Source organism: Crinia signifera, chromosome 6 (assembly GCF_055691185.1).
Source record: "Crinia signifera chromosome 6, ASM5569118v1, whole genome shotgun sequence".
NCBI classification, from domain to species: Eukaryota; Metazoa; Chordata; class Amphibia; order Anura; family Myobatrachidae; genus Crinia; species Crinia signifera.
The window spans coordinates 206,315,526-206,332,521 of record NC_139222.1 but is presented as its reverse complement, the minus strand read 5'-3'; the positions used below and the strand labels follow the sequence as shown (position 1 = coordinate 206,332,521).

The following is a 16,996-nucleotide window of genomic DNA, read 5'->3' as shown; positions in this document are numbered from 1 at the left end:
GAAACACAATAGTGCACGGTATACTCAAAAATAAGAAAGAGAGGGGGATAGAGGAAATGTTATAAAGAACACACCATATCTACCAAGAGGATCAGGAATGTTTCACTATCTGTGTCATATAATAGTGTTAAAAACCTTAATAATACATTAGAGCGCTAACGAATATCGTTTACATTAAGTGCACAAAATTCTCTAAAGTGCCAAAGTGCATACTTGTGATGAAAAGCAAAAAAAAAAAAAAAGGAAAGACCATTTCTATGTCTATGCCCCTGCCAGTTCATAGCAGCCACGTAGTGGTTAAGGTACGATGGAGCAGCGATTATGCAACAATTCTCTAAAGAAACACAATAGTGCACGGTATACTCAAAAATAAGAAAGAGAGGGGGATAGAGGAAATGTTATAAAGAACACACCATATCTACCAAGAGGATCAGGAATGTTTCACTATCTGTGTCATATAATAGTGTTAAAAACCTTAATAATACATTGGAGCGCTAACGAATATCGTTTACATTAAGTGCACAAAATTCTCTAAAGTGCCAAAGTGCATACTTGTGATGAAAAGCGGAAAAAAAAAAAAAAAAAAAAAAAAAAAAAAAACTGCTCAGTTACAATTTTTGTTATAATCAGAAAAGTACCATTTCCCCCAAATGCCCAAAAATTTGTGAATTGCATTTCTTGATAGGAACATGTTCCGTTCATGCTCCATGGTAACATTCACTAGGTTATACCAATCTAGTGCTCTTGGACCTTGTTGGGACATCCAAGACCGAGCTACCACTACCTTGGCTATAGCACTCAGATACAGTGCCAATTTCAAAAGCGACAAGGATCTGAGGGAAGAAGGCCAGACCCCCAAAATAATCGATAAAGGTTGAACTAAGTGGCTGGGAATCCCCAATGTAGTGAGGACCCTCCCGACCTCACTCCAGAATAATTGCACAGTAGCACATTCCCAAATTAGGTGCCAAAAATTACAGCCCTGCTGATTACATTTTGGGCATTTATTGTTCATATTACAAGAGAATCTACTGATCCTATCCGGGGTATAGTAGGTCCGATATAAAATATTTAACTGGATTTGCTGAATTCTAGCTGAGTGTGTAGCCTGACCTGGAAAAGCAAGAGCTACTGACCAGGTTTCTGGCGTCAACTGGGGAATATCTTGGGACCATTTCGCATACAAACCCTTTAAGTCATCAGTTTGCATGTTGCTCAACAAATATTTATAACACTTGGAAAGATGTTTTGTCGCGCCTAGATTAATTAAAAAAGTTTTAATAGGGGTGTCTTTAATGCAAAAGACTTTTACCCTATTATGCTGAGTTAAGGCACTCCTGAGTTGTAGATATCTGTAAAACAGCTGTTGTGGTAACCTAAATTCAGCCTGGAGTTGAGAAAAGGACTTAAGAATATTGTCTGAAAAAAACTGGCTAATCAGGGTTGCACCATATTGTTCCCATACTGAAACCCCAAGCTGATTTTTAATACTTGCTATTTGGAGAAGGGAAAATATGTGTATATCTGGATCTAAGTCTGCATAGTTCATCCGCTTACAAACCCAAGACCAGATGGCCCTGGCTTGCCTAAGCAGGGGAGGTCCGACATTACGTTTATAAGGAGCGAGAAGGGCCTGCAACGGAGACTGAATTGCTGTCGCCTTTTGAATAAAGTTAGTGAGTTCAGCCGAGCACACGTCCTCTCTTACCCAGCTCACCAGATGTGTCAATTGCGCTGCGTAATAATATAGTTTGAAATTGGGCATAGCAACCCCCCCACTTTTGCGGTCCCTAGTGAGTGACGCCATTTTAATTCTAGGAGATTTGTTCCTCCAAATAAAAGAAGATAATACGGAATTAATTTGGGCAAAAGAAGCATCACGGATGAAAATAGGGGATTGTAGCAGGATATAAAGTAACTTAGGGAGGAGCGACATCTTAATCAAATTAACCCGTCCAATTACAGTCAAGGGTAGCCTTTGCCAATTTTTACATTTCTTTTTCAGGTCTATGATAACAGGGCCCAGGTTATCAGGGATAAAATCTAAAGATCTTTTAGACATTACTATACCCAGGTACTTAAACCTGTCTACTACTGGTAAACCAAGGATTCTAGTCTGGCCATTTAACCCGTTATCAGTGGTAATCAGTAAGTGTGACTTATTATAATTAATGGTTAATCCAGAGTATTTTCCGAATTCCTTTAAGCTATCAATCACTAATGGAAGAAAAATCTTATAGTCATGCATTCCAATCAGTAGATCATCAGCATATAATGAAATAAAATTCTGGCCCTGACCAGACCCACCCAGAATCGACCTAAGTTTACAAGCAATAGGTTCGACTGCCACCGCAAACAGAAGCGGAGACAGTGGACAGCCCTGTCTAGTGCCCCGAAGCAATGGGAAGGATTCAGAGACATAACCATTCACAAGGATCCTGGCCAAAGGAGTCTTGTATAGCAGAAATACCCTATCAATAAATTTGAGGCCGAAGCCGAAAGCCACCATCACTAGGCGGAGGTATAACCATTCGACCGTGTCAAAGGCTTTATTGGCATCGAATGATGCAATCGCCACTTCCTTATCCTCTGCTTCGGCCAGTTGAAGGTATGTAAAAAGCCTACGAATATTAATTGAGGTAGATCTACCACACATAAAACCGGTCTGATCCGGGTGTATGATTTTGCTGACAACCCTGTTCAGCCGATTTGAAAGAATTTTTGCATAAATCTTCGCATCGACTGTAATGAGGGAAATAGGCCGGTAGGAGTCCACCTGCGCCGGATCCTTGCCCGTCTTCGGAATAACCGAAATGATGGCCTCCGTCATTGAACTCGGGAGGTGTCCAGCAATCTCCATCTCCTGAAATAAATTTAAAAGTCTAGGGGCAACAGATGCCATTGTTTGTTTATAGACCTCACTCGGGTAGCCATCTATCCCTGGAGCTTTGTTTAATGGAAGACCTTTAATAACTTCCTCTACTTCTTGAATAGAGAAGGGGGCATCCAACAGGTCTCTATCGTCCGAGGAAAGTTTTGGAAGATCAATATTGCTAAGATATTTTGCAATATCGTCTGATCCTTGGTCCAAGTTAGATAAATATACCTTGCTGAAGTGAGACCGAAAGATCTCAGCAATCTCCCCAGACTTAGTGCATACCGCCCCCGTGTCCAAACAGATCCCCGCAATTGTATTAGAGGGTCTCTCAACATTTGAGAGGTATGCCAGGTATCTACCAGTTTTATCAATATTATAGTAAAATTTATGTGTTTGCTCCACTAGTCGCTGATTAACCGCGATCTGGAGGTGCTCAACCCATTGTTTCTTAGCCACCATCCACTCAGTTTTAGCTGACTCGGTTTTCTCGGCTATATATTTCTGTTCACTTTTACATAATTTATCCTCGAGTATCGCTGCGGTCTCTCTAGTTTCTCGTTTAAGTGCTGAGATTTTTTTGATCATATTGCCTCTCAGGACTGCCTTAAACGTATCCCATACCGTGAGCGGGCTAGCAGAATCTAAATTGACTCTGAAGAACTCGTCAATCACCTCACTCCCGATCTCTTTATTACTAAACTGAGGGAGCCAGGAAGGATGGAGTCTCCAATATTTATAGCCCTCCTGGATTTCGGTGGACACTTGCATAACCACCGGGGAGTGATCTGAGATCCCGCGGGACTTATACTCGATGTTAGATACATTTTGCAGCAAGTTCCTAGAGGCAAGGATCAAATCAATACGTGAGAAAGAACCATACGTCTGGGAATAGTACGAGTATTGTTTTGTATTAGGATGTCGCTCTCTCCATACATCCCTCCAACCGATAGCTTCAATAAATTCCGCTAAGCTGGTATGCCCAACAGGTATGTCTCCCCGGTTATTCCATCTATCAATAGTCGGCTTCATTACAGAATTAAAGTCCCCCAAATAGATTATATAACTGTCCGGTCGGGCAGATGCAAACTCTATCGCCGTCCTAAGCACCTCAAAAGAAAAGGGGGGTGGAATATATACAGCCATTATACAGTAGCGGATGGCATTTATCTTCCCATCCAGGAACACAAATCGCCCCCTATTGTCGATTTTATATTCTATAAGATCAAAAACAATATTCTTTCTAATGAGAATCGAAACCCCCCTGGAGGAGGAGGAGAATACCGAATGATAGGAGGAACCCATCCAAGGTCTAGACAGTGCTTGAATTCTGTCACCAAACATATGCGTCTCTTGGAGACAAATAATATCGGCCTCAAGGGTTTTGCACTGCTTCAGCACCAAGGATCTCTTCACCCTATCATTTAACCCGCGCACATTCCAGGTCAATATGCGAATCATACCTTATTAAAGAGATAAGACAGCATTGTTCCCCAGGACCATTTCCACAGGCACCAAGGCCGAGGGTGTATAGGATGCGTGACCCAGTTTTCACTAACAGATATAATTGCATGCAGTTAGGACAAAAACACACCACATATAACATAACCCAACCAGCCACCCCCCACCCTGTATGACCGATACCCAGCGGCATACCTGTATCTCCCCCCACCACAGCCCACCTAACCCAAACAAAATCGCCCGAGGGCTTATTACTTGTTGGTCACACACCCCTACGGCTGGCCGATCCCCCCCCTTTGGCCCCACGCTAGTAAATCATCAATAAACAACCCTACCCCGAGACCCCCCCCAACCCCCCTCCAATAGACCCGTGAGGCCACTAATACAAGTGTTAACCAGCATTTTTAAACAAGATGAACATTAAATGACCATCATAAATTCCAGGAGAGAAAAAAAAAAAAAAAAAGCAAACCAAGAGAGAACAAACACAACAAAAACATAAAAGAACTACAGTTGTATGCCAGTGTCTACTATATCCTGACCGCAAGCTATCATTTGATAATTGTCTAGTAGACAGATAATACTTGACCAGCCCAAAAGCTGCATTAAAGGGAAAAAAAGGAATACATAATGTCATTTTATGAACGATCCTAAAAAAAAAAAAAAAAAAAACTGCTGGTAGATATCCAAATCACAGTATCTGGGCCTGCAAGCTTCAGGTTGATAATTGTCTGGCCGATGGATAAGACTTATCCAGCCAGCCGGCTGCGTCAGAAGGAGAAGAAAAAAACAAAGTATCGTTTTGATGGACAATCCTTAGTTTAGAAGGATAAAACATTGAGTAAGAAATCTTCAGCTCTCTCAATCTCGCTTTGATTCCATTAAAAGCCGCCCGTTCTTTTTGTACTGCATAAGGAAGATCCGGGAAAAGGGAAATTTTCTTCCCGTTATGCATTAGGCCGCCTGATGACCTCGCCAGCCGGAGGATGTCATCGCGGTCTTTAAAGTGTAGTACCTTGGCAATGAGAGTCCGTGCAGGGGCACCAGGTATTGGGGGTCTGGATGGTATCCTATGAGCCCTTTCAATTGAGAAAAAAGGGGAAAGGGCCTCTTTCCCCAGAGATTGCCTCAGCCATTCTTCAATAAATTTCTCAGGGGAGTTGGCCTCCACCTTCTCATCAAAGCCGACAAGGCGAATGTTATTACGGCGCAGCCGCCCTTCCATATCGGACATTTTGTCCTGCATTGCCGCAACTTTGCCCGCCAAGGATTTAACCTGGCCCTGTATTGGGCGCAGCGCATCCTCCACATTGGAGATTCGTACCTCGGCCTCAGAGACCCTGTCGCGGAGTTTCTGCGCATCATCACGCAGCAGCGTGATATCAGATTGGACTTTATTGAGTTGCTCAGAGAGCCGAGATTCACTAGAGTTAATCGCCTCAAGTAATTGCTGAAGAGTCACCTCCGGCTGTACCTGAGGGGTGCTCCCAGCCTTAACCGGGGTGGACTGGGGAGTAGTTTCACGGGAGTCATTTGAATTTTTGGGCTGGGTGCGTGCAAACTTTTCAAGTTTAGAGGCTGAAGTTTCAAGTTTTATGGCACTTTTTCAGCGTAAACTCAAGCTCTGGGTAGTTAGCGCCGTCAGTGAGGTACTATAGCAATCAGGGTGGGGTCCACAGAAATAAATTCTTCACCACACACACATACACCTGTTCATTAGGTATAAAATATGAATGGTTACCAGTTGATAGCAGTCCGCCAAAATTTGATCCTATAGAGTGCAGTGCCCAAAAAAAAGATAAAATATTCAAAAGGGAGTTCTCCTTAATTGCTATCCTGCCTGCCCTGAGACTGATGAAAATCACAGGCAGCAATAGTTAAACAACCAATAGTCCTTTATGTGTGTGTGGACTTACCCAGACCAAGGAACACAGCAGGGAAGAGCTATAGTCAGATGAAGGTCACCCAGGTAGTTCTCTCTGCGGCAAATCTTTGCAATGGACTGGGGAGTGCAGCAGTTCAGAGTCACACAGTATGCACTTCTACCCACACATTCATATTGCACCTCCGGGGTCCGCGTTACAAGGGCAAAGTTTCAACAAGGGCTTCAGTGGATCAACAGATCTACCGGGCGGGATGTAATATCTGATGTTGGGCTCCCCTCCATGTCAGGTCAGGTCAGCATGCAGCTGTATCAGGACTTCAGAGCAGCGCAGCATCAAGCTTCCCCCACCGCTGTGCCGGCGTGTAGCGCCGAAGGTCCCCGCCCGGCCAGACTCGAGGCGGAAGCAGTCACCCGGACTTGTAACGTGCCTTCCGCCGGCTCCCAGCGCCGCTCAGCCGGAGGTACTGGGGCACACCAACACGCAACCCCGCGAGCTCTCCACAGACAGCGGCGCCCGGTCTAATCCGAGGGTCCCGGTCGGGGATCAAAAAACAGCAGGCAAGGGTGTTTTGCACCACAATCAGAGGGGTAAACTAGGGTAGAGTCAGGGGAGGAATCAGCGGCATTGCATCTAGCGTGGCGCCATCAGGGGAGCCTCAGCCACCTCCTCTACGTGCGCGCCGTCGTGACCCCGCCCCCAATCAGCCCACCCTTAACCTCCCTTCTTAGTGCCTAACCATTACCCCACCACCTGCCATTGAACCATAACATCCCCTACACATAGGACAGAGTTCCAAAATCAGTCGTTTTACCAGTGTTTGGGATTCTGCTATCAGTTTCCTGACTTGCAGCTTCCCGAATGCCAGGATGCCCAATGCATCCAATTGTAATCACTTCAAGTTAATTTTTATGTCTTTACAGTCTTTAGAAATATTTTTGAAAAGTATCTATTAAATATGATAAACTTTTTTGAACTCTGTTGTTGAATTGTCCCAGCAACTATCATACACCAGATAGAATTTGAACTTTAAGAGAAAATAACTGATTTTGTTTTTGGATTTAAACCCACGCCTCCGAAGAGACTGGAGCCTAAATCCAGCGCCTTAGACCGCTCGGCCATGCTACCACACTTAAAGGTAACTCATAGTTTCTCACAGTCTGGAATCTAGAACTAGAATTACAGAAAATGTTGTTGTTGTATTAAAGAAATACGTAAAAATATGTTTTATGTTAAGCATTTTAGTTGCTCTTAACATAAGTGAGAAAAGATTTTTTTTTAAAAAGAATATTGGTTGCCATGCAATCTAGATGAGAAATGGTTAATTTTTAATTAATTTGCATTTTAGTCGAGTTTACCACTTTGAAACCAATCACTGACATTTTCTTTGGAAAATGTATATGGCAGCTTTGGGAAGTTAGCAAAGAAAGAAATTAGCTGTTATAACAATGTGATGATGAACACTTACTTTTTAATTGAATTGCATTCTTGTGGATAGAACAATGAAAACATCAACCTCTAACAATATATATCAATAATAAATATGGCAGCAGTGGGATTTGAACCCACGCCTCCGAAGAGACTGGAGCCTTAATCCAGCGCCTTAGACCGCTCGGCCATGCTACCTCATGGGTGCAGTGTTCATGTGGCTCAAAGATCTATCAAATGATTATTTAAATGTGTTTTGTTCACTTTATATGAAGTAACAAAACATATTAAGATTTATTAGAGCATTCACATATGGTTAGGGTTAGGTACGTGATACTGGGGCTTGTGTTTCTGGTGGTCATTGCAATATTAGGGACATCTCAATGCTCACAATTCAGACACTTGCTAGGTAAGCCTTCTAACTTTCAACATCGAGCCCCTAACTTTAACACTGAACATACCTGCAGCCTATCCTTAATTCTTTTTCTTCCATGCCTAACCCCAAAACCTCTTAGTATCTTACCATGACCCTTCCTATCTGCATCATAACCTTAAACATACTACTATAGTTCCAAACTCTTAACCTCCCTTCTTAGTGCCTAACCATTACCCCACCACCTGCCATTGAACCATAACATCCCCTACACATAGGACAGAGTTCCAAAATCAGTCGTTTTACCAGTGTTTGGGATTCTGCTATCAGTTTCCTGACTTGCAGCTTCCCGAATGCCAGGATGCCCAATGCATCTAATTGTAATCACTTCAAGTTAATTTTTATGTCTCTACAGTCTTTAGAAATATTTTTGAAAAGTATCTAGTAAATATGATAAATGTTTTTGAACTCTGTTGTTGAATTGTCCCAGCAACTATCATACACCAGATAGAATTTGAACTTTAAGAGAAAATAACTGATTTTGTTTTTGGAAGATAATTATGGCAGCAGTGGGATTTGAACCCACGCCTCCGAAGAGACTGGAGCCTAAATCCAGCGCCTTAGACCACTCGGCCATGCTACCACACTTAAAGGTAACTCATAGTTTCTCACAGTCTGGAATCTAGAACTAGAATTACAGAAAATGTTGTTGTTGTATTAAAGAAATACGTAAAAATATGTTTTATGTTAAGCATTTTAGATGCTCTTAACATAAGTGAGAAAAGATTTTTTTTAAAAAGAATATTGGTTGCCATGCAATCTAGATGAGAAATGGTTAATTTTTAATTAATTTGCATTTTAGTCGAGTTTACCACTTTGAAACCAATCACTGACATTTTCTTTGGAAAATTTATATGGCAGCTTTGGGAAGTTAGCAAAGAAAGAAATTAGCTGTTATAACAATGTGATGATGAACACTTACTTTTTAATTGAATTGCATTCTTGTGGATAGAACAATGAAAACATCAACCTCTAACAATATATATATCAATAATAAATGTGGCAGCAGTGGGATTTGAACCCACACCTCCGAAGAGACTGGAGCCTTAATCCAGCGCCTTAGACCGCTCGGCCATGCTACCTCATGGGTGCAGTGTTCATGTGGCTCAAAAATCTATCAAATGATTATTTAAATGTGTTTTGTTCACTTTATATGAAGTAACAAAACATATTGAGGTTTATTAGAGCATTCACATATGGTTAGGGTTAGGTACGTGATACTGGGGCTTAGGTTTCTGGTGGTCATTGCAATATTAGGGACATCTCAATGCTCACAATACTGACACTTGCTAGGCAAGCCTTCTAACTTTCAACATCGAGCTCCTAACTCTAACACTGAACATACCTGCAGCCTATCCTTAATTCTTTTCCTTCCAATGCCTAACCCCAAAACCTCTTAGTATCTTACCATGACCCTTCCTATCTGCATCATAACCTTAAACATACTCCTATAGTTTCAAACTCTTAACCTCCCTTCTTAGTGCCTAACCATTACCTCACCCCCTGCCATTGAACCATAACATCCCCTACACATAGGACAGAGTTCCAAAATCAGTAGTTTTACCAGTGTTTGGGATTCTGCTATCAGTTTCCTGACTTGCAGCTTCCCGAATGCCAGGATGCCCAATGCATCCAATTGTAATCACTTCAAGTTAATTTTTATGTCTCTACAGTCTTTAGAAATATTTTTGAAAAGTATCTAGTAAATATGATAAACTTTTTTGAACTCTGTTGTTGAACTATCATACACCAGATAGAATTTGAACTTTAAGAGAAAATAACTGATTTTGTTTTTGGAAGATAATTATGGCAGCAGTGGGATTTGAACCCACGCCCCCGAAGAGACTGGAGCCTAAATCCAGCGCCTTAGACCGCTCGGCCATGCTACCACACTTAAAGGTAACTCATAGTTTCTCACAGTCTGGAATCTAGAACTAGAATTACAGAAAATGTTGTTGTTGTATTAAAGAAATACGTAAAAATATGTTTTATGTTAAGCATTTTAGATGCTCTTAACATAAGTGAGAAAAGATATTTTTTTTAAAAAAAATATTGGTTGCCATGCAATCTAGATGAGAAATGGTTAATTTTTAATTAATTTGCATTTTAGTCGAGTTTACCACTTTGAAACCAATCACTGACAAAACATATTGAGATTTATTAGAGCATTCACATATGGTTAGGGTTAGGTATGTGATACTGGTGCTTGGGTTTCTGGTGGTCATTGCAATATTAGGGACATCTCAATGCTCACAATACTGACACTTGCTAGGCAAGCCTTCTAACTTTCAACATCGAGCTCCTAACTCTAACACTGAACATACCTGCAGCCTATCCTTAATTCTTTTCCTTCCAATGCCTAACCCCAAAACCTCTTAGCATCTTACCATGACCCTTCCTATCAGCATCTTAACCTTAAACATACTCCTATAGTTTCAAACTCTTAACCTTCCTTCTTAGTGCCTAACCATTACCCCACCACCTGCCATTGAACCATAACATCCCCTACACATAGGACAGAGTTCCAAAATCAGTCGTTTTACCAGTGTTTGGGATTCTGCTATCAGTTTCCTGACTTGCAGCTTCCCGAATGCCAGGATGCCCAATGCATCCAATTGTAATCACTTCAAGTTAATTTTTATGTCTTTACAGTCTTTAAAAATATTTTTGAAAAGTATCTATTAAATATGATAAACTTTTTTGAACTCTGTTGTTGTATTGTCCCAGAAACTATCATACACCAGATAGAATTTGAACTTTAAGAGAAAATAACTGATTTTGTTTTTGGAAGATAATTATGGCAGCAGTGGGATTTGAACCCACGCCTCCGAAGAGACTGGAGCCTAAATCCAGCGCCTTAGACCGCTCGGCCATGCTACCACACTTAAAGGTAACTCATAGTTTCTCACAGTCTGGAATCTAGAACTAGAATTACAGAAAATGTTGTTGTTGTATTAAAGAAATACGTAAAAATATGTTTTATGTTAAGCATTTTAGTTGCTCTTAACATAAGTGAGAAAAGATTTTTTTTAAAAAAGAATATTGGTTGCCATGTAATCTAGATGAGAAATGGTTAATTTTTAATTAATTTGCATTTTAGCCGAGTTTACCACTTTGAAACCAATCACTGACATTTTCTTTGGAAAATGTATATGGCAGCTTTGGGAAGTTAGCAAAGAAAGAAATTAGCTGTTATAACAATGTAATGATGAACACTTACTTTTTAATTGAATTGCATTCTTGTGGATAGAACAATGAAAACATCAACCTCTAACAATATATATCAATAATAAATATGGCAGCAGTGGGATTTGAACCCACGCCTCCGAAGAGACTGGAGCCTTAATCCAGCGCCTTAGACCGCTCGGCCATGCTACCTCATGGGTGCAGTGCTCATGTGGCTCAAAGATCTATCAAATGATTATTTAAATGTGTTTTGTTCACTTTATATGAAGTAACAAAACATATTGAGATTTATTAGAGCATTCACATATGGTTAGGGTTAGGTACGTGATACTGGGACTTGTGTTTCTGGTGGTCATTGCAATATTAGGGACATCTCAATGCTCACAATTCAGACACTTGCTAGGTAAGCCTTCTAACTTTCAACATCGAGCCCCTAACTTTAACACTGAACATACCTGCAGCCTATCCTTAATTCTTTTTCTTCCATGCCTAACCCCAAAACCTCTTAGTATCTTACCATGACCCTTCCTATCTGCATCATAACCTTAAACATACTACTATAGTTCCAAACTCTTAACCTCCCTTCTTAGTGCCTAACCATTACCCCACCACCTGCCATTGAACCATAACATCCCCTACACATAGGACAGAGTTCCAAAATCAGTCGTTTTACCAGTGTTTGGGATTCTGCTATCAGTTTCCTGACTTGCAGCTTCCCGAATGCCAGGATGCCCAATGCATCCAATTGTAATCACTTCAAGTTAATTTTTATGTCTCTACAGTCTTTAGAAATATTTTTGAAAAGTATCTAGTAAATATGATAAACGTTTTTGAACTCTGTTGTTGAATTGTCCCAGCAACTATCATACACCAGATAGAATTTGAACTTTAAGAGAAAATAACTGATTTTGTTTTTGGAAGATAATTATGGCAGCAGTGGGATTTGAACGCACGCCTCCAAAGAGACTGGAGCCTAAATCCAGCGCCTTAGACCGCTCGGCCATGCTACCACACTTAAAGGTAACTCATAGTTTCTCACAGTCTGGAATCTAGAACTAGAATTACAGAAAATGTTGTTGTTGTATTAAAGAAATACGTAAAAATATGTTTTATGTTAAGCATTTTAGTTGCTCTTAACATAAGTGAGAAAAGATTTTTTTTTAAAAAGAATATTGGTTGCCATGCAATCTAGATGAGAAATGGTTAATTTTTAATTAATTTGCATTTTAGCCGAGTTTACCACTTTGAAACCAATCACTGACATTTTCTTTGGAAAATGTATATGGCAGCTTTGGGAAGTTAGCAAAGAAAGAAATTAGCTGTTATAACAATGTGATGATGAACACTTACTTTTTAATTGAATTGCATTCTTGTGGATAGAACAATGAAAACATCAACCTCTAACAATATATATCAATAATAAATATGGCAGCAGTGGGATTTGAACCCACGCCTCCGAAGAGACTGGAGCCTTAATCCAGCGACTTAGACCGCTCGGCCATGCTACCTCATGGGTGCAGTGTTCATGTGGCTCAAAAATCTATCAAATGATTATTTAAATGTGTTTTGTTCACTTTATATGAAGTAACAAAACATATTGAGATTTATTAGAGCATTCACATATGGTTAGGGTTAGGTACGTGATACTGGGGCTTGGGTTTCTGGTGGTCATTGCAATATTAGGGACATCTCAATGCTCACAATACTGACACTTGCTAGGCAAGCCTTCTAACTTTCAACATCGAGCTCCTAACTCTAACACTGAACATACCTGCAGCCTATCCTTAATTCTTTTCCTTCCAATGCCTAACCCCAAAACCTCTTAGTATCTTACCATGACCCTTCCTATCAGCATCTTAACCTTAAACATACTCCTATATTTTCAAACTCTTAACCTCCCTTCTTAGTGCCTAACCATTACCCCACCACCTGCCATTGAACCATAACATCCCCTACACATAGAACAGAGTTCCAAAATCAGTCGTTTTACCAGTGTTTGGGATTCTGCTATCAGTTTCCTGACTTGCAGCTTCCCGAATGCCAGGATGCCCAATGCATCCAATTGTAATCACTTCAAGTTAATTTGGTACTTATGTAGTATCTGGGCTGCCGATTTTTTGATTGTATGCCTTAAGTTAAGGCATACAATCAGATGCGATGCGATGCGATATCGCATCGCATCGCATACGATGCGATGCGATGCGATGACCCGATTTTTCCATAGGATTCAATGTTAAAATGGACTGAGTCCATTTTAACATGAAATTCAATGGGAAAAAGGGGTCCTTTTCATACCCCTACTATCCAAGTGGGCATGGAGTTGGATATAAACCTGTGGCGAGCGTAGCGAGCCACCGAGCCCGAAGCGTGGCGAGCGAAGCGAGCCCCGCGAGGGGACGGTATTCTGTGTCCCCTCGCGGGGCTCGCTACGCTCGCCACGCTTCGGGCTCGGTGGCTCGCTACGCTCGCCACAGGTTTATATCCAACTCCATGCCCACTTGGATAGTAGGGGTATGAAAAGGACCCCTTTTTCCCATTGAATTCCATGTTAAAATGGACTCAGTCAATTTTAACATTGAATCCTATGGAAAAATCGGGTCCATCGCATCGCATCGCATGCGATTTGGTCGGGTGCGATGCGATGCGATGGACCCGATTTCAAAATCGGCAGCCCAGTTACTACATAAGTACCGTTAATTTTTATGTCTTTACAGTCTTTAGAAATATTTTTGAAAAGTAGCTATTAAATATGATAAACTTTTTTGAACTCTGTTGTTGAATTGTCCCAGCAACTATCATACACCAGATAGAATTTGAACTTTAAGAGAAAATAACTGATTTTGTTTTTGGAAGATAATTATGGCAGCAGTGGGATTTGAACCCACGGCTCTGAAGAGACTGGAGCCTAAATTCAGTGCTTTAGACCGCTTGGCCATGCTACCACACTTAAAGGTAACTCCTAGTTTCTCACAGTCTGGAATCTAGAACTAGAATTACAGAAAATGTTGTTGTTGTATTAAAGAAATACGTAAAAATATGTTTTATGTTAAGCATTTTAGATGCTCTTAACATAAGTGAGAAAAGATTTTTTTTAAAAAGAATATTGGTTGCCATGCAATCTAGATGAGAAATGGTTAATTTTTAATTAATTTGCATTTTAGTCGAGTTTACCACTTTGAAACCAATTACTGACATTTTCTTTGGAAAATTTATATGGCAGCTTTGGGAAGTTAGCAAAGAAAGAAATTAGCTGTTATAACAATGTGATGATGAACACTTACTTTTTAATTGAATTACATTCTTGTGGATAGAACAATGAAAACATCAACCTCTAACAATATATATATCAATAACAAATATGGCAGCAGTAGGATTTGAACCCACGCCTCCGAAGAGACTGGAGCCTTAATCCAGCGCCTTAGACCGCTCGGCCATGCTACCTCATGGGTGCAGTGTTCATGTGGCTCAAAGATCTATCAAATGATTATTTAAATGTGTTTTGTTCACTTTATATGAAGTAACAAAACATATTGAGATTTATTAGAGCATTCACATATGGTTAGGGTTAGGTACGTGATACTGGTGCTTGGGTTTCTGGTGGTCATTGCAATATTAGGGACATCTCAATGCTCACAATACTGACACTTGCTAGGCAAGCCTTCTAACTTTCAACATCGAGCTCCTAACTCTAACACTGAACATACCTGCAGCCTATCCTTAATTCTTTTCCTTCCAATGCCTAACCCCAAAACCTCTTAGTATCTTACCATGACACTTCCTATCAGCATCATAACCTTAAACAAACTCCTATAGTTTCAAACTCTTAACCTCCCTTCTTAGTGCCTAACCATTACCCCACCACCTGCCATTGAACCATAACATCCCCTACACATAGGACAGAGTTCCAAAATCAGTCGTTTTACCAGTGTTTGGGATTCTGCTATCAGTTTCCTGACTTGCAGCATCCCGAATGCAATGATGCCCAATGCATCCAATTGTAATCACTTCAAGTTAATTTTTATGTCTTTACAGTCTTTAGAAATATTTTTGAAAAGTATCTAGTAAATATGATAAACTTTTTTGAACTCTGTTGTTGAATTGTCCCAGCAGATAGAATTTGAACTTTAAGAGAAAATAAATGATTTTTTTTTCGGAAGATAATTATGGCAGCAGTGGGATTTGAACACACGCCTCCGAAGAGACTGGAGCCTTAATCCAGCGCCTTAGACCGCTCGGCCATGCTACCTCATGGGTGCAGTGTTCATGTGGCTCAAAGATCTATCAAATGATTATTTAAATGTGTTTTGTTCACTTTATATGAAGTAACAAAACATATTGAGATTTATTAGAGCATTCACATATGGTTAGGGTTAGGTACGTGATACTGGGGCTTGTGTTTCTGGTGGTCATTGCAATATTAGGGACATCTCAATGCTCACAATTCAGACACTTGCTAGGTAAGCCTTCTAACTTTCAACATCGAGCCCCTAACTTTAACACTGAACATACCTGCAGCCTATCCTTAATTCTTTTTCTTCCATGCCTAACCCCAAAACCTCTTAGTATCTTACCATGACCCTTCCTATCTGCATCATAACCTTAAACATAGTTCCAAACTCTTAACCTCCCTTCTTAGTGCCTAACCATTACCCCACCACCTGCCATTGAACCATAACATCCCCTACACATAGGACAGAGTTCCAAAATCAGTCGTTTTACCAGTGTTTGGGATTCTGCTATCAGTTTCCTGACTTGCAGCTTCCCGAATGCCAGGATGCCCAATGCATCCAATTGTAATCACTTCAAGTTAATTTTTATGTCTCTACAGTCTTTCGAAATATTTTTGAAAAGTATCTAGTAAATATGATAAACGTTTTTGAACTCTGTTGTTGAATTGTCCCAGCAACTATCATACACCAGATAGAATTTGAACTTTAAGAGAAAATAACTGATTTTGTTTTTGGAAGATAATTATGGCAGCAGCGGGATTTGAACCCACGCCTCCGAAGAGACTGGAGCCTAAATCCAGCGCCTTAGACCGCTCGGCCATGCTACCACACTTAAAGGTAACTCATAGTTTCTCACAGTCTGGAATCTAGAACTAGAATTACAGAAAATGTTGTTGTTGTATTAAAGAAATACGTAAAAATATGTTTTATGTTAAGCATTTTAGATGCTCTTAACATAAGTGAGAAAAGATTTTTTTTTAAAAGAATATTGGTTGCCATGCAATCTAGATGAGAAATGGTTAATTTTTAATTAATTTGCATTTTAGTCGAGTTTACCACTTTGAAACCAATCACTGACAAAACATATTGAGATTTATTAGAGCATTCACATATGGTTAGGGTTAGGTACGTGATACTGGGGCTTGGGTTTCTGGTGGTCATTGCAATATTAGGGACATCTCAATGCTCACAATACTGACACTTGCTAGGCAAGCCTTCTAACTTTCAACATCGAGCTCCTAACTCTAACACTGAACATACCTGCAGCCTATCCTTAATTCTTTTCCTTCCAATGCCTAACCCCAAAACCTCTTAGTATCTTACCATGACCCTTCCTATCTGCATCATAACCTTAAACATACTCCTATAGTTTCAAACTCTTAACCTCCCTTCTTAGTGCCTAACCATTACCCCACCCCCTGCCATTGAACCATAACATCCCCTACACATAGGACAGAGTTCCAAAATCAGTAGTTTTACCAGTGTTTGGGATTCTGCTATC

At 40.4% G+C, this 16,996-nt stretch overlaps 7 non-coding genes across 7 annotated transcripts; all 7 read right to left on the bottom strand.

Annotated features, from left to right (window-relative positions):
• Positions 1-7,763: 7,763 nt before the first annotated feature.
• TRNAL-AAG (transfer RNA leucine (anticodon AAG)) lies at positions 7,764-7,845 on the bottom strand. Its single transcript has one exon. It is a non-coding gene; the product is annotated as a tRNA-Leu (tRNA).
• Positions 7,846-8,581: 736 nt separating this feature from the next.
• Positions 8,582-8,663, bottom strand: TRNAL-UAG (transfer RNA leucine (anticodon UAG)). The gene has a single exon. It is a non-coding gene; the product is annotated as a tRNA-Leu (tRNA).
• Positions 8,664-9,080: 417 nt separating this feature from the next.
• On the bottom strand, positions 9,081-9,162 carry TRNAL-AAG (transfer RNA leucine (anticodon AAG)). The gene has a single exon. It is a non-coding gene; the product is annotated as a tRNA-Leu (tRNA).
• A 725-nt stretch (positions 9,163-9,887) lies between these two features.
• Positions 9,888-9,969, bottom strand: TRNAL-UAG (transfer RNA leucine (anticodon UAG)). The gene has a single exon. It is a non-coding gene; the product is annotated as a tRNA-Leu (tRNA).
• Positions 9,970-10,878: 909 nt separating this feature from the next.
• On the bottom strand, positions 10,879-10,960 carry TRNAL-UAG (transfer RNA leucine (anticodon UAG)). The gene has a single exon. It is a non-coding gene; the product is annotated as a tRNA-Leu (tRNA).
• Positions 10,961-11,376: 416 nt separating this feature from the next.
• Positions 11,377-11,458, bottom strand: TRNAL-AAG (transfer RNA leucine (anticodon AAG)). Its single transcript has one exon. It is a non-coding gene; the product is annotated as a tRNA-Leu (tRNA).
• Positions 11,459-16,240: 4,782 nt separating this feature from the next.
• TRNAL-UAG (transfer RNA leucine (anticodon UAG)) lies at positions 16,241-16,322 on the bottom strand. The gene has a single exon. It is a non-coding gene; the product is annotated as a tRNA-Leu (tRNA).
• Between the last annotated feature and the right edge of the window lie 674 nt (positions 16,323-16,996).